This window comes from Fukomys damarensis, unplaced genomic scaffold, assembly GCF_012274545.1.
Source record: "Fukomys damarensis isolate Sample0158 unplaced genomic scaffold, DMR_v1.0_HiC HiC_scaffold_30, whole genome shotgun sequence".
Lineage (NCBI taxonomy): Eukaryota > Metazoa > Chordata > Mammalia > Rodentia > Bathyergidae > Fukomys > Fukomys damarensis.
Window position 1 is genome coordinate 28314479 of NW_022900942.1, and position 23563 is coordinate 28338041.

The 23563-nt window shown below is 43.2% G+C and overlaps 1 long non-coding RNA gene across 2 annotated transcripts; it reads right to left on the reverse strand.

The window, feature by feature from the left end:
- Positions 1–7015: 7015 nt before the first annotated feature.
- Positions 7016–19129, reverse strand: LOC104853549. Of its 2 annotated transcripts, XR_777816.1 has the most exons (5): positions 18840–19129; positions 12017–12162; positions 11726–11837; positions 8827–8954; positions 7016–7245 (listed from the first exon to the last, which is right to left on the reverse strand). It is a non-coding gene; the product is annotated as an uncharacterized LOC104853549 (long non-coding RNA). The 2 variants fall into 2 exon arrangements; XR_777817.1 differs by lacking the exons at positions 7016–7245; positions 8827–8954 and adding an exon at positions 10130–10740.
- Between the last annotated feature and the right edge of the window lie 4434 nt (positions 19130–23563).

Below are 23563 nucleotides of genomic sequence, written 5' to 3' on the forward strand. Positions count from 1 at the left end.
AGTTCTAAATTCCAAATGCTTATCCCTATTTTAACGTGTTCTCTACAGCAAGCCTATGAAAAAAGCAATTTGGGCAAACTAGAATCCTGAGAAGTGAAGACATTTTTCCCAAGGCCTCATGGTTAGGAAGTAACTTGACCAGGATCCAGGAACAAAACAAAGAAAATAAGAGTCCTCACAATGTTTCATCATTGAAACCAAGGGAAACACTGGGCCCACATGTGGGTTAAGGGAAGGACTCACCTTATTGTGAGAAAAGCGGGTCTGCGTGATTATTCCACATCTATAGAAAATTCTGCAACTTAATGGCCAATAGGAGGATGTAACATAATTTACTTTTACCAACTGGAGGGATTTGTAATAATATCAAAATCACAATAGTGTTATACCCAGCTATAAAGTGCTATATGTATATACATGTACGAATGAATAAGTAACCATGAAATATGTATATCTGTGTTCTCTATTGTGTATACATCAGTCTATATGTAAGGATCTCAATGCATATAATTATGCTCATATAAGTTGTAAAGAATCTATCATTTGTGTTTTAGTTTTTTTAAAAATGAATCTCCTTGTACTTTCATAGTTTCAGATTAAGAATTTGTTCAAGTTTTGTACATTACATTGATCAATTGCTTCAATATCAAAATCCAATCAAAATCTTTAAGCTCTCTTTTGTCTCTGTGTGTAAAGATGCGTATCTATGTCAAACTTTTTGGCATTTGGGTTTTGGTCTTCATGTTTATCCAGCTCTCTTTTCCCATCACCCCTCTAGAATAGGATCTCATGCCATCTGGGGCAGACATGTAGGTATTTTCTACGTTTGTCCACAATCATTTCAAGCACAGCACTCACTCCAGCTTTCAGGTGAGAAAACTGAATTTCAATTTGGACATGAAGCTGAAGATATCTGTTATACAGACACCAAGATGAGAGTCACGCAGATATCATCTGCTTTTTTGTGTTCCTTTTCCAAGCTGGGTCTTCTCAGCTCGATATTTGGATGACACGGTCAACAAACTCCCTATCATCTTGTGTCCCTATTCCAAGAAATACTTTTTCAAGATTTCTCTTGAAATCTTGAGCACCGAGAGTCAGATACAGTACTTCAGTTAAAGGCTGACCAGCAGGACAGACATATGTACCCCTTTAGTCCCTGGGGATCATAACAGGTGTCACTGGTGCCCAGCTCAGACTCCCTTGAGCCTTACCATTCTTGTTCCTCCCAGTGCGGCTTCTCTGTGAGTATCTGCATACCTAATCTGAGGCTTTCTCTGCAGTCAGAGGTGCCAGTGGACTAACCCTGCCAGAGGAGCCGTCAGCCAATGACTAAGAGCTGGAGTATAAATGCCCTGCTCACGTACTCTTAGCTGGGACAACTCAGGACTCATGTTCTCCAGCCCCATCAGAGTTCCCAGCAGCATCAAACTCCTGATGCTTTTCAGGGTTACTGGTTTGATACACTCTTGGTTGGCTCCTTCTTTTATTCTGTACAAGAGCAGGCTTCCTGGGGTCAGCTCCCCAGTTAAGCCTTATCTCTTCTTCTGCTTCGCTTCTGCGGGTACACTAACAAAGACAGTCCGATACTGAATCAGCTTTCCTAATGTTCACATTATGTTGTTTCTCTTCCTTATCTTATGATCATAAAAAGCTTCAACTTTTTTTTTCTATGTCAACTATTACCATGCCATATTTTTCCAATGCTGTGTCTTTATGATTGATTTTTTAACCTAAACTCAGACTTTATATTTTTTTCCTGTTATACTCTTGGCTTATTTCCACATTTCAACCTAACAGAATAACTTTGAATATTGATTTGTTCTTTTGCTGTGTTATCTATCCCTCCCAGACATGAGTCATGTTTGGAAATCTGATAAGAATGTCTTCTGTGCCTTCTTTTACTTCTTTTAGAAAAATATTGAACAAGGTAGGGTTAGGAACAGAGCACTAAACTAACCTCACCTTTTGCTTCAATAATCAAAATTCTTTCAGTAAGAATCCTCACTGCTGGTGACTGAAACTACCTGCATGAAATAGACCCAGAGTTTACAATCTCGGGCATAAGAATGCCGGGCAAGCCCAGCTCAGTTGTCTTGCTAGAATCAAGATTATCCATGATTATGTATGTCATGCCCGTGGTATATAATTCTGTGACCCTAACAGAAAGGAAACATGGCTGGTTGGTTTGTTGTCAGCCATTTGATATTACTAAGAACTACTGGATTTGTTTCTAAAAACTCCCAATCTTCCTTTGAATAGTTATTTCAGCATTTTACCTGTGAGCAAGGCACACATGCTGGTAGTTGGGAAGTAGTATTCAACATCTACCTTATCTTTTATTTGAGAGTAGGAACTTTTACTAATACCTAATTTTCTATTCTCCTTCATTAAATTCTCCACAACAGAAAAAAGTGCTTACTAAGTGGCACATGTAGGAGCCCAGGGTGTAATTTTTCGGAAGACATCAACCCTTTTACAAAGTATGTTTTCCCCCTGTCCCTGCTATGAAGGCTGACTCCTTCTAGGGAACTCATCCAGACCTCATGGCCCCACGGCCAGTAACCCCTCATCAGTCTTCTTAGTTCTGCCTGCCTCCCACCCCATTTATCTGCTTACCTAAATACTCAGTCTAAAGCTTTGGATATTCCACATAGCTCTTGCGGATCCAGGATTCCTCTGGCCCTGGCCCAGCCCATTGTATCCCACATGGGAGGCCCCCTCTGCTGAAGACTCACACCCTGAACTTCCTTAGCAACTGCCCCCCCACCCTCTGGAAGTTTTATCTTGTGGGTTTTTTTTTTTTCTGCCTATCACTCCCTTTTCATTGTCACTGGCCTCATTCACATTTAGTTATCTTATTCTCTTTGCCTTCTATTCCTCATGAGAAATATTCCCTGTATATTCTTTCAGCCAGGATTCAACCATCCTTTCCTCTGAAGTACTAAAGGTGAGGTGGGTATCTGAGTCTTTCCCACCTACCACCAGTTTTCTCCCCGGATAGTTCTCAATTCTGACAGAACTATGAGAAGATTAGTCCGGTGGATTCTAGAGGCCCTGAGAGTCGTGACAGGCCTTCCTCATCTGTGCACAGCACAGTGCCTGGTTCCCCTAGGCCAATGAATCTATAGATACTAAGGAAGGAAGCTGAGGGAATAGTGTCTTCTCCCAGCCAGGACTGGTGACCCTTGCCATAAACCTTTTCTAGAATGTTCTTGGCGAAGGATAGGACTGAGGATGACGAGAGACATGGGAAGCAAGCACTGGGGTTTTTGTTTGTTTGTTTGTTTGTTTGTTTGTTTGTTTGTGTTTCAGTTTCCCTCACTTTTGAGCAGTCCAGCCTTCCTTCTGCAGGAAGCTCTGGGAATCGAGCTAGCTAGGATGTCTGCCGGCTGTCGGACCGTTTTATGCTGAATAACTCAGGAGGAGGAGGAAGCCAGTTTGTGACCTGCAGAGACTACCAACATCCCAGGGAGCTCTGACCTGCTCTGCTGGATGAACGTCTAATAGACACTGTCGCCACTGCCTCAGTCAGCGGGGAACTGGACTGAGGAGGGGTTGGGAGAGGGCAGGGGAAGGGGGAGCAGGGAGGAAAGGAGGGGCCAGCCAAGACTCCTGACTCTGCTTCCAAATCCCTTTGCAAAGCCATTACCAAAATTGATTTTAATAAGTGAAAGATTTACCTGGGTCGAACATTGTTTTTAACTGGCAGCAATTAATTAATTAACCATCACTAGCCTGGACATCATAATGGGATGATATTTTGATGCTAACACATTATTGAAAAGGACAAGCCACGCACGTTTTTCCCCCTAGTAATCAATTAATCAGTCCCAAATGAAGATCAGACCGCTGACTGTGCTCACAGGCCCTCCTGGCTTCCTTTGCCAGGACTCCTAATCCCTGCTTTAGAGCTCTGTGCCTTGTTAAATAGTTTGAATTAAGTCAGTCAACGTTAACTCAGTATTTTTAAAAACCTCATAATAGTTAACTTTAAGAAATCTCTGAAACATCTTCTTCATAATTAATAAATGAAAAATGTTCCTGCAGCTAATCAATAAAGTTGTTAGAGAGAATTGATCGGATGGGGAACTCTTTTTGTGGGTACAATTTTTCACCTATTCAGAACAAAAGACTCCCCAGAGGACTGTCAGTGTGATAGACACTTGGGAGTCTGACCCAAAAGAAAAAAAATTATACAAAACAATTAATTAAAACCTCTGGGAGTGCCATCTTCCATCCTGCAGGTAGGAGCTGGGTCCAGTGTGGAGGTGGCTGATGGAAAACTTCTGGAGAACTGAGGGCAGCCCAAATGCCTGGGCCTCCCCACCCTTGAAGCTTATGTCCTGTACAGACTACAGTCCTTCCTGTTTGGAAATTCACAACAGTAAATTCAAGTGTGTAAAGCACATAGGAGCCTTGATTGTGTAGGATGACTGGGAGGTAGGGCATGCACAAAGTTTATGGAAATCTGCTGGAATGGAACAATATCTTGTAGATTATTGTGATGTGTAAAGGATTCAGCAAGTTTAGGAGCAAGAAACTCTGAATGTTCCACGAGGTCCAAACTTCAGAATTATTTGCACAGATCCTTTTTTATGCACATCTATTCAATCAGAATCCATGGGACTGGGGCCTGAGGAATCTGTGTTTTAAAAATATGCCCCAGGTGGGAACTCTAGCTCCCATCAGTGTATGGTTACCATGAAATCCATCCATTTCCGTGTTTCCAGGTACAAATGTAGGCAATGAATCACATGTATCATGGCACCTTCCCTTTATCTTGTGTTGGACAAGTTGTAAGGCATAATGTTGATTGAGCCCATATTATGTGCCAAGCATTGTGTGGACAGCAATCCTATTGGACAGACAACATCATTATCATCTTACAGATGAGTAAATGGAGGCTTAGAAAGATGAAGTCATTTGAGAAACTGCTGTCATATTGATTCTGAAACATTCTACTGGTCAATCAATCATAGAGCTAGATTCAAGTCGAGGGGACATCCACCCTCTCTCAATGGAAAGAGTATTAAAGAACTTGGGGGCCATGTTTAAAAACCACGAGAGTCAGAATGTCTGTTTTGAGCCCCCCTCTGAAACTAGTTGTGTTATCATAAACCTTGCTAGCCTTAGGTTCTTTACAAATAATATGAGAAAATTTTGGGCCACGTTATTGACTAACGGTCTTTGATCCCATGTGCACGTCACCAGTAAGAGAGGTGGGGCCTTTGAGCACAGAGAAACTCCTCTATAAGGGTTGTCTTTGTTCTTTAATGGTTAATATCGAGATTCCATCACACATGTCTGAAATCTATGTCCTTCTGGGGCTTATTTAGCTCAGCAGCAGTTTTAGGTCTAACTAAAAAATCCCCGCGTTCCAAGGGGGTCTATAGAGGTTAACTACTGGGATACAGGTTTAATTATACTGCCATCTTCTCCAACAGGTTGGCCAGGCCAAGGACCATGCTACAGCCTACTCAGAATCTAAAGGTCATTCTTCAGGAGAATATGGGAAAAAGTAAAAGACTGCTTCAGTTTACTTACGTCTCTTCTCCAAGATCTTCCCAGTGAAAGCATGCGTCAGTTGTCTTCATTTTAAGGAAAGGTGGAGGATAAATGATGGAGGGATTTGGCTAATACATCTTATTTCCTGATCACAGCAGATGGCTAGATGTTGCTGCTTCCATTTTGCAATGCTAGAGAAGTCAGGGAAGTTGAAGAGCTCACCTAGTCATTCCAATACTGGGACACAAGATGCGGGACTTTTCCCAAAACCTCAGTCAGGTAGGTGTGTGAAATGAGATGTGAAATCCAGCACCTGATCTAAATCACCAAGAGTAAGTGGACCAGCCTGAGGATGTGACCCCAAGCCTGCGTGGTGGTTTCTGTGCATAATTTCCATGTGGATCCCAACACAGCCATTTTTATTTTTTCCAATGGGTGTTGCAGGTCACTTGTTCAAAGAGGAGTGGTCAGAGGAGACAAGAAGAACAAACCATGGAGAAATGTTGACCTCATTTATTGAGAGGCGTTTGAGTCCACTGCAGAAATTACAAACCAGGGAGAAGTCAGACATTTCAGAAAGGGAATGTTGACCAAAACAAGTGGGTTTTTAATATTCCTCTTTAATTCTCATTTGAATAAAGGATTATTTCATCTGTAAGTTATCTTTCTATATATAATAGATGAGTTCCAAGGAAGTGCTATGTAGAAATATTTTTCTGAATAGATTTTATTTGAGATGTGAAGTGAAAAATGTTTATTTAAAGGACCCTTGAGATAAATTAAATTTCTAATGATCTGGATTGTCAATGCATATCTTCTCTCTCCATGCTTTAATCTGTAAAAAAAAATTAAGTATAATCTCTATTATAATTTTCAGTTCTAATATTCTGTGATGCTAGGAATTTGTAAAAACTTTTTTTGTTTTGTTTTGTTTTGTTTTTGACACAAGTTCTCACTAAGTAGCCCAGGGTGGCCTTGGACTTGCTGTGATCCTCGTGATCCTCTTGGCTCAGCCTCCTGAGTGCTGGAATTACAGGGCACACCCAGTTTGTTAACACTTTTTAAGACCCCCAAATTCAATTAATCAGACCCTATTCCTGGAATGTCCTCTTACTACCATGGCCGTACAGTATTTCTTGTAAGCACAGTAATGCAAACCTTCCACAGTAATAAATAAGATTAGTAGTTCCTAAGAATTTATGGAATCACTCTCTGTGACCATTCAGTAAAAACCAAGGACTCAATTTGTCAAGGATTTTTTGATTATTTTTGAATGACAAAAACCCAATTCATCCTGGCTTAAACAATTGAATAAGGGAATAGAAAAAATATGAGAAAATGAAAAAAATGGAAACAAAGTCTTTGTAAATAGGGAAAGGAGGAGGGGGTGAAGGGAGGGCAGGGGTATGGGGAAAAAATGAGAACCAAGATCTGTCATATAAATGTACAAGATCCCAATGATGAATGTAACTGTGCCGTATATCTAAAATGTACTGATAAACTCAATGAGAAAATAAATAAATAAAGTTCAATTGTGCCTAAAAAAAATCAAATGAACAAAACGTTGGGAGTGGACTCACTGGTTAAATGCAGGAAGGTTTAAAAGATGAATTTTCCAGAGTAGACTGATCTAAGATTTCAAAGAATAGCAAGTCACTGTTTCTTTCTTTGGCATGTTGCCTTCTTCCTCAGCTCTCTTTGTCAACTTTGTCAATTCTCTAGGGATGATGAAGACAGCTACCAGCAAAAACAGTCACAATATCAGTGTGGCAACTTTAGCTGAAAGGATTTCATCAACGTCTGTGGACATGAACTAGGCCATGTGCCCAATTCTGAAGTCTCAGGACTGCGGATAGAGTCAACTCCACTCCAAACAACTCAGATTAAATTCAGACAGAGGAAACAGGCAGAAAATTGGGGTTATATTACCCCCCCAAAAAAAAGATGGCAGGCAGGCATGCAAGAGAGAAAAACCTTTGCCCAATATAATATATATACCTTCTATCAGTTTCAGAGAGTTGTCATTAACAAAGGACCACAAACTATATTCTCTTAAAGCTCTGGAGAAGAGAAGTCCAACATCAAGATTCTGGCAGGGCCTTGCTCTCTTGGAAATCTGTAAGGGAGATTCCTTCCTTGCCTTTTCAACTTTTGGCAGCTCCTGGCTTCCTTGAATTGCAGTAGCATCACTCCAATCTCTGCCTACTTCTATATTCACATGGCCTCCTTCCTTGTATAATATCTTTTCCACTCTACCTTATAAGGACACCAGCAAATGAATAAAAATTTCTTCCCAAGATCCTTAAGTAATTCTATCTGTGATGAACCTATTTCTAAATAAGACTATATTCAGGGGTTCTGGCTGGACATGAGTTGGAGAGTGGCACTTTTCAATCTATTATATACCTCGTAATACACACATATATAAAATTTGCCATACTCTCTCAGGAAGTTCATAGTATGACTCAAGTCTACCACATAAAGGAGTATGGATCACAGATTGAGAGGCCTGGACCTGAGTTTTCTCAACCTCATCATATTTACATTTAGGGCAGATAATTCCATGATATGAGAGATGTCTTGGGCATTGTAGGATGTTTAGCAGCATCCTTGACCTCTACCCATTTGACACTGATAGTATGCCTTCCAATTATGACAATTAGAACATCTCTAGACATTGCCAAGCGACACCTGGCTTGAGGGAGGATATTGTCCTCATTTAAGGACAATTGACCTACACCAAAGTTGTCAAGTCATATAAAGCCATTCTGATCATACAGCGGTCTTGAGTACATATACAGAGAGGTCTCATAGGCCAACCATACAAGAATAATCATGTCAGCTTATTTGTGGCATTTGGCAGTTCCAGTTCCCTTCACAAGACTATCATGGCAGGATTATTAATGAAGAAAGTGTGCTCTTATCTCACACCTTCCTTTATCTTCATATCCAACCTCTTCACCATCAGCCATGTCACTAGATCCACACTTCAAAGTACTTGAAGCCTCAGCTTGGTATCTTGAAGAATAAGTTCTGTAGATAGCTTTGCTTAGCCCTTCCCTGAAGGCTCACACTCTTCTATTGTTTATTGTTTGGGAAGAAACAATGTTCCATCCATCTTTGTTTCCTTCTAGGACCCAGTTCAGTGCCTTGTACTCAAACATCATTCAATACATGCTAAATCTATTAAAAATATAATACTATTACCTGGAATTTATTTCTTAATTCTACATAAGATATACTGAGATCACTTGAGATCAAAATAAATGTTTGATTCTTAAGAAAATAATCTATTTTTAGAAGGAAAATATAATTTACCTTGGTTGCCTTGCATAAGTAGGAAATCTGATTATTCTTTGATCTTACTTTTCCTTTTTAAAATTTAATTCACGGAGAGATGACCAATTATGAATGACCCATAGCTTAATAACATATCTGTTAATGTTCTAGAAAAAATAGTGAATTAAATTAAATATTAATAGGTTTTGAATTGATTTGAGGAGCTAAAACAAATAGATATCATATGCTGTTGGATATGATTCTGTATATTTTTCTTGCAGACTGACTTTACATTGGGAAGTAAAGAAGGACCCGTTCTTGACATCTTCAGAATCCATTTCTCTTAGGTCTTGCAATGCTACTAGGCACCTGGTTATGTGTAATAAATAATAAACTCAAAAGCCAAAATGTAAAGCATGGTTCGTGCGTATAACTCATGCATTCATTTATCCTTTCATTCATCTCTTCACCCTTTCAGCAGGCATCCAGTCCCCTCCCCATGTCAGACATTGTTCTAAACCCAGAGATTACAGACAAACTAGAATCAGCCCCAGTCCTCAAGGAGCTGTCTGAATGGTAAGAGGGGAGGCATGTAAACAAATGGGATAATTGATGCGAGTTGTGGGTGGTGTTATGTAGAGAACACTGGGCGTACAATGTGGACAGATCTACCAGGGGAGAAACAGGAAAGTCCTCATGGAGAAACTGACCCTTCCATTACCACAGGGCGGCTTGGAGAACATCCAAGGTACAGTACCTAGGGGGTAGGAGGATGTTGAGATTTGGAAAGTAAAAGAGCAGCAGGTCTTGGAGCTACTGCCTGATGGGCCTTAGCTTTGAGGTAGTTGTGTGATGCTGGGGAAATGGCTAAGGCCCCTAGATGGCACCACAGGTAGCCTGAGAAGATGAGGGTGAATGGAACTGGCAGGAACCTCTAGCTAGTGAGGAAACCAGGGCAGGCCCTGCTAGACTTGAGGACTTGTATGCAAGACTGAGACACTAAGGAAGCCTATCTTAACACACTAAGAGCACAGACTCTGGACTCAAATCTGAGTTCTAATACAAGATCTGAGTTCTAATACTGACTTTTTCTGAGCCATAAAATGGGAGTATTCAATGCTGTTGGAAAAAATAAATGAGCTGATGTTCATGAAACAGGATCTAGCACACAGCAGCAATCACCAAATGGCAGATACGGTCATCATTTTATTATTAAAATGCACATAAAGGATTGGAGAAACACATTTAACCCTTTAACTACTAGATTGTAACAAAGGTATTTGTTTATTCCGGACATATTTATTGAATTCTCTGGTACTCCAAACATTTTCTTTTTTGGTGCTAGTGGGGAAGAAAACAACATTTGTGGCCTAAGCTTAAGAACTCAAGAGAATCTGTAAACTTGGATAGAAAAAAAGAATTCACCTTTATTTTCATTCAACTAAAATTTAGCAATACTGTGTGCTATATCTTATGCATTGGTAAGTCTTTATTCTAAAGAGAGATCTGTAAGCTTCTCCAACAATGTCGGGGAACACGCAAGGGTTAATACATGGAGTATATTAAGGTCTGTGAGGGACAGACAGAAACAAATAACTTGACACCAGATAATGACAGTACAATTAGGTCTAAAAGGCAGAGAAAAGACCTGAGAGCAATGGGTTGATTTAAACAGGACTCAGATAAGGAGGAGGTGACACCTGTGGAGGTGACACCGGAGCGCAGACCTACAGGATGGCAGGTGTAGGACGTCAGTCACAGAGTACCCCTCACCATGTGGGGAGAAGGTTCTGAGCTAAGGAAACACCAGGGCAGAAGCCCTGAGCTGAGAGGGTATTTGATGTGTGCCTGTAGTGGACAGGAGGCAGTAGGAGGTTAAGAGCAGCCAGGCCTAGAGGGTCTGGAGGCCAGGGGAAGACTTAGGGCCCCTGTCTCACACAACGGTCCCAGCACCTGGCAAAATAGGAGAACAACTGTGTGAATGAAGGGCTCAATGAAATGAGTTCCCCTCCTGAGTAGATTTCCTGGGTCACTTTCAAGAGTGAAAGTCAGGTGGCAGTGGCTGAGGACCTGATAGAGAGGTCAGCAGGAAGAGCCAACAGCCTTTGCCTCAGCCCTGTGGGCTCCTGGACCAGGAGAGGCACATGGGTGAACCTGAAAGGCACAGACTACTGTGTCTCTCTGGTGATAACTGACATCCCTTTGTTTTTACCCCACCGTGCAATACCTCTGTACCTTACCCCTAGATTCTCTGTCTCCCACCTGCCAAAGTCCAGCAAGGAGAAACTACATGGTAATGGGCAGGCAGCAATTTGAGTGGTTACCACCATATTACAAGCCAAGCACTCTTCTGAAAACTTGACTTACTTGATTCTTAACAAACAGCTCTCTGACAAAGGGATATTGTTACTATCTCTACTTCGTGGTGGGGGAAGCTGAGGTCCAGAAAGGTTGGTTAAATAGCAGGGCCTACCTACCACTTAGAACTGATCAGTGGCTGAGCTGAGAGGGGGGCCACACTTTATGACTCTGGAAGCTGCAGAACCCTAGTCTTAACAACCACACTAAGCTGACTGGGTGGTGCCCATGCCAGACCCGAGGGCCCACAATGAAGGCCAGAGTGCCAGATGCTGCTTGGGAAGGACTCCATTCAGACAGCATTTGACTCCCAGCTGTCCCGTTCCTCTCACCCACTTGGAACTAATTATTGTGACAAGAGAAATCTGACTTACAAATAGATGGGGGGGGGGTCCAGGTGGCCAGAAGTAAAGCTCTCTGATTGGAAAGTGGCAAGTTTAACCCATGCTTGTTAACTGGTTAGCTGACATTATGAGGAGGCTTAGAAAGTTCTACAGCGGAAGCTCTGACAGACCTGAGAAAGAACACATCTTCTCATCTCAGGGGCATGAAGAGTGATTTTAACAAGGGCATCACTCACCTCCTACTCCAGAGGACTGTGGTGAGAATTTAGGGCAGCCAGGCAGGGCCCTCCAGAAGCCCTTTTGAGAGACTGGAGCTGTTTCCCTGGGAAGCTGTTGGAGACATGGGACCTGTAAGGGATGTGTGGAAATTAGAAGCCATTGAAGGGACTCCCGCTCAGCCAGTTACTCTCAGAAGGGAGGACACACATGACTTTTGGAGATAGAGGCCTCCCTCTCAACCCAGCCCTTCTAAACAAGAACAGTTGGATTCAGAAAAGGTGAAAAGAATTCTCCAGGATGACACCAACCTGGTCTCAGAAGAGCAGCCTCTGAATCCCAGCACTCCTGACCTTTGGTCCAGCGCCTCCCCACTGCCCAGTCTGGGCCTGCTTGTTTTTACGCAACGGTAAATGCCGCCTGCTCACCAGCCTCTGAGATGCAGCTGTTGGGCAGGCTTTGAGGAGGGAGAGGGAGAAGAAAAGGTGGGTTGTGTAACTTTCTGGAGTTGTTTTGGTAGCGTGAACCTATGTCAAGACTTTTCTGTTGCTGTAACAGAATACTTGAGCCTGGTTTAGCTAATGGTTTGAGAGGTCCAAGAGCATGGCTCTGGCATGTGCTGAGTTTCTAGTGAGGGCCACAATCTCTTCTATGAATGGCGGAACACTGGAAGGGTGCAGGTGGCGTGTGAAAGAGATCACGACCACAAAGGAAGCAAGAGAGCATGGCGAGGAGGCCACTTGCGCTTTATAACAACCCACCCCCGTGAGAACTGCACTCATCCCATCCAGGGGGTGGAGCCCCATGATCTAATTAACTATTAAAGGCACCACATACCTAACACTGGCAAGGAAATTTCAACCTGGACGGGGAGGAACCCTGGCAGCCAGCACCTCAAATGGGCACTTAAACAACTGGAAAATGACAGTGACCTTCCAGACATTCAGGAAAAGGATCCCTCAAGCACAGTTTCCATGTTTACTACGACCCTCTGAATTCTCAGCCTCCTAGCCACCAACTGAAGGGCAGGGTCAGGGAAAGGCCATAGGAAGGGACAGACTGGGATCCAGGTACAAAGGGCAGGAATTGACTGTGCCCAGATGTGAGGCTCAGAGTTCTGGGCCAAAGTACCTCATCTTCACTGTGTTTTTATTTTAGCTTTATTATGGAAATTCTCTGAGTGACACAAAAATTTCTCTGTAGTGTCACCAACTGCAATAATCATCCCTCTCTGTTCAGTCTAGTTTTATGGCCATCCTTCCCCCTGTCATCCTCTGATCTACGTTACAGCAAATTCTAGCCGCTGTATCATTTCATCTATGAACACTTTGTGTGGGTCTCTAGTCAGGAAAAATGTTGAAACACAGCCCCAACACTATGGTCATTCTGACAACCCATCCACACTCACATTTCCTGAATCATCTCACCAATGTGGTTTTACGGTTGGTTTGTTCAAAGCAAGATTCAAACAATGTCTACACATATTGGGTTTAGTTGATACGTCTATTAAATCTCTTTCACTCTTTTAAAAAAGCAACAAGGAAACCACATTTTGTGGTGAAAGCAAACAAGGCCTTGACAGCAGCCATAAGAACCCCTGATAGCATTATAGACGGAGGACTGCATTCTTCACCATTCCTGCCCTGTGGTCCTTGGTAGCATCCATTGACCCTGGAGCCATCTGAACATAATCTTGCAGGAAGCCTGAGCACAAAAGCCTGGCTTCATCAAGCAAGTGCAAATGCTGGCATTGGTATGGATCATTTTTGTATGTGCTGAACTTGACACCATATAGTAGATGCTCAATAAATCCCCACTGGATGGTGCTGTTCAATCAGATCTTCTCCTAAGAGTGAGGTTTTAGGGAAAGGAGAGCCACCCTTAATAGCCAGAGTGCAAAGATTTCAAATGAAAATTAGCAAAGTTTAATCTAACAAACTCTTACATCAAATATACTGTAGGCCAGCCGCTGTTCTAAGTGATTGTGTGTGTGTGTGTGTAAACTCATTTAATCCTCACAGTAACGCAGTGACATGGGTGCCATGCTTGTCCTTCACAGGCGAGGACATGCTGCCCATAGGTGAAGTGACTTGCCAGCTTGAAGGTGGCAAAAGTAGAAAGAAGACCTGGGCAGTCTGGCTTTCAACCTCCACATCATTTGCCCGAGACACCCAAATACATACTCTGTGGGGTTAGCTCTGAGCGAAGAGCTAATGCTGAATTCACAGCAGACCTCAGCAAACAGGCAGGAGGCTGACATCATAAAGAAATGACTTTGAGCAGGGTGGCCGATCATCCCAGCAGTCTGGAGGCTGACACAGCATCACTTGGAGTCGGGAGGATCAGAAACAACCTCACCATCGCTAGGACCACCACACCCACTGCCAGGCGTGAGGATTCTGACCTCAGCGGGGCTGGGGAGAACCTGCCTCACTGCCCAGGGCAGTGCCCTTCCTAGGCCAGGCCTCTCAACTGACTATGCAATTGCTACCAAAGCCAAATACCATTGTTATTAATGCCTTCCTGCAGATCAGCTTTATCCAAATTTTGGATGACTATGAGTCTAAAAACCAAGGTCAGTACTGTATGAAAAATGAGATTCTGGGGACAAGGGGGAGGACATGGGAGGGCACCTTGTGGCTTCCTGGAGTCAAGGCCAAGGCTCTCAAGGATCCTGCTTCCTATCAGTGATGGGTCCAGTGGACTGGGAAGAGCTGGCTTCATAAATGTCTTACTCTGGCATTTGGAGGAGGGCAGGCCCCAGCCAAGCCTGGAGCTTTGGGGAAGTGCTGTGGGGCCTGCTGACACTTCCCTGCCCTTTCCAAGGTGTTCTCCTGACAGCTTCTACCTGGGGGCTGCTGGGCTGGAGCAACTGCTCGTGTGAGGTGGTGACCTTCTAAAGCCAGAGCAGTTAATAAACCTGGCCCGCCCAGGAGCCCTCAAGTTGTACCCTCTGTGGTGACTTCTGCCAAATTCTTCTTGTTGTTTTTGATTCCCTTCTGCCTCCTTCCCCTCCCGTCCCATTCCGCCTGACATTTCTAAAGCCAAGTTTTGTTACAAGCAATTAGCCTGTGTCAGGGATCTGGGGAGATGGGCTGAGGGCCAAGACACAGGCAGAGGCAGGAAGAGCTGGACTGGAAGAATGCCTGGAAGCTGGCTGCCCACAGGGTCTCGGAGCGGTGGTCTTGCACCAACCACCCTCTCAGCTGTCAGTGGGAGCTTCGAGAGTTGCTCCCCGTGGGAGTCTACCATCCCCTGCTCTAGAGCTTCTCCCTGTTTCTAATCTGGAAACCTAGCTTCCCAACCTGAGCCTCCCAGGCCCTGCAAGTGCCTGAAGGCCACTACATATTTTCAATCTTTGAAAGTGGGAAAAAGAGGTTATACATAGCCTGTAATCCAGCACTGTGGGAAGCTGAGGCAAGAGGATGGAAAGTTTGAGCCCAGCCTGAACAATTTAGTGATTTAGCCAGACCCTATCTCAAAATAAAAATAAAAAGGGATAAAGGATATAGGTCAATACAAATGCCCTGGGTTCATTCCCTAGTACTGAAAAAAGTATATATTTATCCATCATAAGCTGTATAGCATAGACTAACAGAAAGAAAACAATTTTAAATTTTTTCCTGGAATCATTTGTTCACTCAATATGGCTGTCTAGACATTCAGGTTATCAACATTGTATGCTGACTAATAAAAACCAGGAATATTAAGTATTTCTGAATCAATGCATTTCATGGACAGATAACATCTCTCTTGTGGGGAGGAGGTATCCCTGGTGGGAGCCAAATGGAGGAGAGGTGCTGAATCCACACACCATCCAGAACCTCCTTCTTCAAATTAGTCTCTGGTGCTTTCTGGCCCCTCCAGCTACCACACTCACCCTCTATCCCCTGGTGTCCCAGGAAGGTGTGCAGCCATTAAACTCAGCAGCTGGTTTCCATGATCTCATGTCTTCAGGGCCAGGATGTAACAAACCAACTTAAAAAACCTATGCGTCTAAGGATTCATGCAGCCCTTCCAGATCATGATGGGAACTTCAGCAGTGGAGTCTTGAGACAGTTCCCTCATTTGATATAGAGGCCTAGGTTAGCATGTCAGGAAAAGGAAGACACAGAGGCCTAGGAAGTTCATGGGAGCTGCCTAAGGCCAAACAGAGTTGTATAGATGTGCCGGGCGTGATTATGTACACCTGTAATCCCAGCACTCGAGAGGCTGAGGCAGGAGGATCACTGTGAGTTTGAGACCAGCCTGGACTACATAGTGAATTCCAGGTCAGTCTCAACTGCATAGTGAGACTCTGTCTCAAAACAAACAAACAAACAAACAGAGTTGTACAGATGCTCATAATCAGAATTCACATCTCTGGCCTCCCAGCACAGGGCTCTTCCCATTTGCAGAATGATGTTGACTCCCTGCCATTTGGATTCCATTCATGTTCCATCTACAATCTCTAAAAATATATAGAAAGAAGAACTGTGCAATAACAACAAGATCCAGAAGCCGCAACAATCCACTTTAGTCCCATAGCAAATCATGCTCTCACAAACTCATATGCAGCTCTACCAACTCCACCAGGCAATAGGAGGCTGCCTGCTTTACAAGACAGAGAGTAATGAATGCACAAGGAATAGACAATAGAGAAAGCTAGGTAGGAGCCGAGGCTAAAGAGACCTAAGCTATGCTTACCATGCACTGTGCATATGGGATAGATGATCTCCTGGTGTAGGGATTTTCTTCTCCCCAGCTGGTTGGGCTGAGGAGGACTGCTGGCAACCCTTCAGAGGTAGGCAGCCAACTGTCTCATCTTGCCTTGGGAGAGCTATGCCTGTGACCTGAGAGTAGTGTTGGGTTACCTGACCTCCATCCCAGACTCCATGATGTGGTAACCCTTCCAACCTTATCCATGGCACTCCTGATATATCAGAGATCTTAGCACCTCTATTCTAGAACTGCTTCTTGTGTTGCTGCTTCCTTCTTCTTTATCTATCCTCACAGAGGCAAAATCAGCTATGTCCATTTGTAGTCCCAGTGGGCTGTTTCCAGGCTAGGTCATGACACTAGCTCAAAAGTTTTGCTGTGGAAGCTTGGAAAGTCCCTCCTTCGTGTTGTCCAAAATGGAAGGCCCATGACTGTTGAGTAGTCCCTTCACCCTATTAGTCTATTTTCTATACCAAAATATCTCAGGATAGGTACTTTATGAAGAAAAGAGGCTTATTTACCTCACAGTCCTGGAGATTTAAGAGGACATAAACTGGGCTTGGGTAAAGGCTTTGTGGCTATATCACAACAAGGTGGTTCACAGCATGGTGGGGTGCTTGTGAGAGGAAGAGATCACATGGTAAGATAGGAAGTTGGGGAAACTAGAGGCCAGATTTGTTCTTTTTATAACAACCTACTCTTGCAGGAACTAACCAGACTCCAAGGAGAGCTGTATTAGTCCCTTCCGAGGGTGGTGCCCCCAGTGACCTGTTTACCTTGCACTAGATCCTATCTCACTACCATACCAGGGACCAAGCATCCAGCTAATGGACATTTGGGGAGACACACTCAAGCCATATCCAAACTACAGCAGAACCTATTCAGTATTTTAAAGTAGTAAATAGAATTTTTTTACAATTATTAATTTTATTTTAATTAGAGGAAGCAGCAAGAAATACGGAATTAAAACATCAGTAAGTAGATTCTTCAGTGGACACTGGCTAGTCAACAGTACAAGCTCCTCCCAAGGGTGGGTCAAAGGTGGACAACATGTTACTGCCTCCTGTATCTTGGGAGGTCCCCACTGGGATGACTTTTGTTTTCTAGTCATAGAGCTTGTCTGTTATATCCATGGCCACCCACAAGTGATGAGGGATCTAAATCTCCAATCCTGATTGAACTCTATCTTGCTCTTTCCATCTGGAGTTCATTGATTTTGAATCACACCAAAAAGTGGGGATCAGGAAGATCATGCAGAATCATCGTCATTAAGAACACAGTTCACAGCTGGGTGTGGTGGTGCATGACTCTAATCCCACTACTCCAGGAATCCAAGGCAGGAAGATCTCAAATTCAGGGCTAGACTGAACACTGAGACTCTATCTCAAAATAAAAAGTAAAGTGCTGGTGATGTAGCTCGTTGAAAAGGCCCTGCGTTCAATCCCCAGTACCACAAAACAAAGAAAAACTATTACCCAAGTATAATACCCTATCCATAAATGGTACACTCACTGCAAGGGCAAAGAAGAGGAGAGAGTAATGTGAATATTCTAGAAATGCTGGATATTTATAATTTTCCATTAATTATATGGGGGGCATTTCGGGACTCGCACCAAAAAAATAACTGAAGTTCCAAAGATTAGATATATGAAGAAAACAAACTAGATAATGTTCTCTTCCTCTTCTACTCATCCTGTCACATGCACATAAAAAGGTAATTAACCAATATCATGTATTATGTTTAATAAGAGTCTGGAAAACAGCTAGTTCTATGAAGGGGACAGGTGGATCAGGAGGGACATGTTTCTGATCCTCTGGGCAGTGCCAGCTACACAGCGGTCTTCAAAATGGGTTCCCTTGACCAGTAGGACCAGCATCCCAGGTGACCTGTTAAAAATAGAAGTTCTAGACTACGCCCTGACCCACCTTGCTGGAAACGCTAGGGTGGGTTCATTAATGTGTAACTCAGCAAGCACTACCTTCTTGTTGATGCTGAGAAGCCCTCAGTTACAGATGTGCCCCAATTTTCTGCACTGGCGACCATCTGGAGAGGTGCATAAAGACCCTCCAACAACTTCCTCCACTCTGCTCTTGCCTCTTCCTACCCCTGTCTTTCTTCATTCCCTTAGTTTTTTTCCTAAAGCTCTCTCAAGTATTTTCCCCTCCAAAGGCCTTTGCACTATCTCAGCCTGGGATTGAAATGTTGCATGATCAAAACCTTCAAGCATCAGCATTCATTCTGCCCTGCCCATCTGTTTAAATACTGATTTCCCTAAATAGTTTTAAAGTACCTTCAGGGAGATACCCTTGCTCTTGAATATCTATCTCCCAACCTATGATTGGACAAATTCAGTGACTCCAAGGTAGTGGACTTGGAAAGCTGTTCCTTCAATCCAAAAACAAAACAAAACAAAAATCCAGGGACAGGGTACTCACAGTCTCCTCCGAGGATTCTCCTGGTACCTGAGAGTGCAAGTACAGATCTTTTCCTAAAAGCCCCTTCATGTTATTTCCCACCTCGATTAAAGGCTGAATGCAAACAGAATACAAAAGACAAAAGACAGGGAGCCAGCACTGCTGTCAGACTCTATAAAAGTCTTCGAAGTGACAGCTGAGCTCCTGCCTGCCACTGCTGCCCTGCTGCCCACAGAGAATCGATTTCAGACCCAGGGCCTCATGGTTCCCCCAGGGCGCCCAGGACCCTTGCAGCTTGAAGTCAGAATTGGGAGGGAGAGAGAAGAGGAAAGAGCACTGTGGCACTTAAAGAAAAACACACACCCCTCTGTCTACTTCCCTCTCTCTCTCCCTGTGTCCCCCGCCCCCTGGCTCCTATGGCTCTATTCCTTCTCTGAAACCTATTTCACTCATCACTAGGGTCGCAGCTAGAATAATTTCCTTTCTTGCATCACGGAAGTTCAATTATGACTCCAAAGACATGGAACTGTACCACATCATCCTTTGGGCTCCAAGTCCCCTAAAAGTATACCTTTCCAATAACCACTTACAGTCCATGGGTAAGAATGTAGACAACTCCAGACATTGCACCCACTTGTTCTGGATTGTAAGAAACCATTTGTTTCCTAGAAACCAGTGAATGTGTAGGTATGTGATTGTGATTAGATATCTCAAATGATAGGTTTAGTTTGCTTATTTATTTTCAGAATATTGGTCATTCATATCAGTTAGCAGTTTTCATTTGCAAAACTCATGGGTAAGGGCCAGGGGATTTAGCTCAGTGGTCCTGTGCCTGCCTCACAAGCACAAAGTCCTGAGTTTGACCCCCGGGACCAAAAAAGCAAAACAAAAACAAAAACAAAAAAACTCATGTGGAAAACATAGGAAATGCCCAGGCAAGAGCTACCAGTTTTAGCAAAATGACAACACAAGGGGCTAATAAATTTGAACTTTAAATAAATGTATGTCTTTTAAAATATAAATATGTTCCAAATATTGCACAGTTCACCTGTATATTAAGAGCATCTCTTGTTTCTCTGAAATTCAAACTTGTGGTCTGTGTGCCCCCCCACCACTAAATTTCATGTGTCAGAAGCCTGGTCCCTAGTGTGGCAAAGTGGGAGGTGGTGGAACCTTTGTCACTAGGGTTCCTGACTTCAGAGGAGGTTAAAATAGTTCTCAAGGAACCCAGCTCACTTTTGAGAAAGGGTTGTTAAGAAAAAGCAAGCCAGACCCTTCCTTTTCCTCTGACTTCTTTCTCCCTCTCCCTCTCCCTCTCCCTCTCTCTCTCTCTCTCTCTCTCCCTCTCTCCCTCCCTCCCCACCATCCCAACATGATGTACTCTTCCAGGATGAGTTAGAGCTGAGGAGCCCTCAATTGTGGCTGAATCCGTGGAAACACCTAATGTTAGTCTTTTAGCCTCCCAAATGGTGAGATAAATCTCTTTTCCTCTTTATAAGCCACCAAGTCTCGGGTATTTTCTCATAGCAATAGAAATTGGACCATGACAATGGGGGTCTTGTATTTTATCTGGAAACCTTATCTCAGGACAATGTAAGTAAAGAAGGGAGAAGGGGCACTGGTAGAAGAAAGAGAAAAACTTTTATTTTACTTTGTTATATATTTTTTTAAACCTCAAATCAAAAATCTCTTCTCTAACACATTTCTTAAAAGCAGAAATTAGGCTCCTTTTATGTTAACACAAAAGTAGCTGCCAAGTTGGGGTCTCAGACAGAGTGATTTTAAGTCTCAAAAAGAGCTTAGCTGTTTTTGCAAAAAGGAAAGTTGGCAAATGATTAGTGACAATGTGGCCCGGCTGCTCTTTTGTACTCTGGAAGAAACAATTAAGATGGCTGGGACATTAAACTTTAAAGAGCTGGCTTATTCATATTCAGAAGATAATTTTTTAAAAAGAGCCTGGTACCTGGGAGTGGAAGGGACATTTTCAAAGAGGATGTGGTCTCTGGTCAGTTCTTCTGCTTTCAGCATTCTAAATTTTGGGAAATCGTTTTAAATAACTCACAGGTAAACATTACAGGTAAATACCTGCAGGGGTAGGAAGCCCTTTCTTGCTTGGACATGTGCATAGTACAAAGTTAATATTTCTTCTTTTATGTTATAAAAGTCACAATATGAAAGATTAAATAACTCCTGGAAAAGTCAGATCCAGAACTAGTTTCTTTCTCCAGGCTGCTGAACCCCTCTGGCATATCACACATGAAGTTAAGGGGGAAAAAATAAAACAAGCAAATCTCTACTCTGGAGGAAGCTCAGACTTGAACAGGGATGGCAGAAGCAGAGACAGCTTACTGGGAGGAGGCGGTATAGTCAAAAGCACAGCTAAAAAGGATTAAAGTGTGGGCTCTGTGCTGGGTTAGGGGTTCAGATGCAGCTGAGCCCTGCCACTTAGGTGGTGCCTGCGTCTTGCTTTCTTTATTAGTCACCATTCCTTGCTGGAACAAAAATATCTGGCCCTACTAATTTAAAGGATGAGAGAGTTATTTTGGTTCACAATTTCAAAGCTTGCAATCTGTAGTTAGCTAACTCAAAGGCAGAAACATCATGGTAGATGGGCATGACAAAGGAAAGCTGCTCATCTCATGCTGGGCAGAAAGCAGAGAGCACAGGAAGAGCCAGAGAAAAGAAGGGGATGAGGACAAGAAAATACCTTTCTAGGTTATGTCCCCCGCTCCCTACTTCCTCCAGTCAGGCCCCATTCCCTAACAGCGCTTTCAAATATAAACCGATCAGTGAATTAATCCACTGACAAGGTTAGCACTCTTTGATCTAACCAACTTCCAAAAGTCCAACCCCTGAACAAATGAACTTTTGGGGGGACAGTTTCTAGCTAAACCATAACATTTTCCACATTTATAAAATGGAAATAGATGTGGGATTCCTTTCTTAGGTTGTGAAGGTTAACTGTAGTAAGTGAAGTCAAGGGCTTGAAACATTGCCCACCACATGGCAAACGCTTCGTAAGAGATCTGTGGGAGTACAGAGCAAGGAGATTGTCACTGCTTGGTTGTGTAATGGGAAAGGACATGATGAGCATCTCCATGGGGATGTTCAGGACTTTCTGGCTTTCCTCCAAGGTGATGGAGAGAGCACAGAGCCTCCGAGACAGTTGAGTGGTAAAGCTGTCACGTGGAGAATGATTGTGCTTGGAGCAGCAATGGTGTGGCCTTATAAACCATACCAGGTGCCTGATCTTCTAGAAAAGTCCTGATGGAGTTTAAAGAAGACAGGATTATCATGTGCATTCCTTAAAAAATCTCCCAGATTGGGGTGGGAAATCAATGGAGAACGGACAATAAGGAAAGCAGGATCACAACACAAGCAACCATTTCAATGACCAGTGAAGTAGAGAGTGTGCAGTAGATTATCTTGGTGAGCCAACTGAGAGAGAGGGTTAAGGAAAGGAGAGGGTCAAGGCTGATTTCTAGGTTTCTGAGTAGGGCAGCATGAAGAGAGGCATCCTTTACCGACTTGACAACAAGGATGGAGATAAGGATAAGAGGTAGAAAGAAGAAAGTCTGAGATGCACATGGAACATTCAAGCGCAGACATCTGCCATAAAGTCCAAAAGAAGTGGGGACCTAGGGCCTGGAAGACATACCTTCCTCTCTGGAGATAAAAAATTAGGTGGCCATTGCAGTGGAGAACCTCGGTGAGATGGAAGACCACCTGGAGAGACTAGGGAGGGGGGTGAGAATGGCAGCTAAAGAGGTGGGTGGAAAACTCGAACTGTAACCTGCAAACAGAGTCCATGTCAAGAAGGCTATGGGATCAAATGCCACACTGTTCCACAAGAGGTCCTTTAGATTTGGTGATCACTGATGACCTTACAACGGAAACGTCAACCAGCTGAAGGGAAAACTGTACGAGAGAACTGTATTACCACAAGGAGTTTCTATGGCAACTACGATCAGCTTCACCCAATAAGAGAAGTGCAGGTGTGTAAAAAGAAAGCAGCATTTCAAAAGAAAATCATATCCATGGATTCATTACAAAACTTTCCCCCGAGTTAACTGTTATGCCTCTGAGGTTGTTCCATGTGACCTAGTATAACTCAAGATAGTTATACTGTCTCTGCAAGATATTTTACCAGAAAAATCCCATCAACACTCTCACCCCTTAGTCACTCATATAGCAGTTCCTAGAAAGAAGAACATCTGAATCTCATCTCACACAAAACATGAGCCCACCAAGTCTCCACCACAACAACCCCCACTGCCAACACTCACCACTCCCACCACCACAATTAGGCTTCAGAATTTTTACAATAAATCATTATTAAATGATGATACAGTACCTGTGTGGCTCTGTGTTAAGCATTTTGGAGCTTACGATATGACAAAGCCAATACAACAGTAAGTACTAGCTATGGCTATTGTTTGGAATATCCAACGTATCTTTCATGACCAGTCTTCAAAAAGTTTAATCTACTTGGAGATGGGAGATTTAGACAAGAGAGACAATTTGGGACTACACAGGCCCCACAGGAACGCAGGTGTAACTTCAGCACCTTGCACAGTACCTTACACAAAGGAGAGAAACCATTCCCATTGTTGAATAGATTGTATGAATGAAGAGTGGGTGTCACCATGTGTCAAGGCACATCTAGAGGCTGGCAGCACATGGAACATGGGGGGAACTTTGAAGAAGAGCTGGGGCTTGAAATCAGTCTCATTTTACCAATTTGC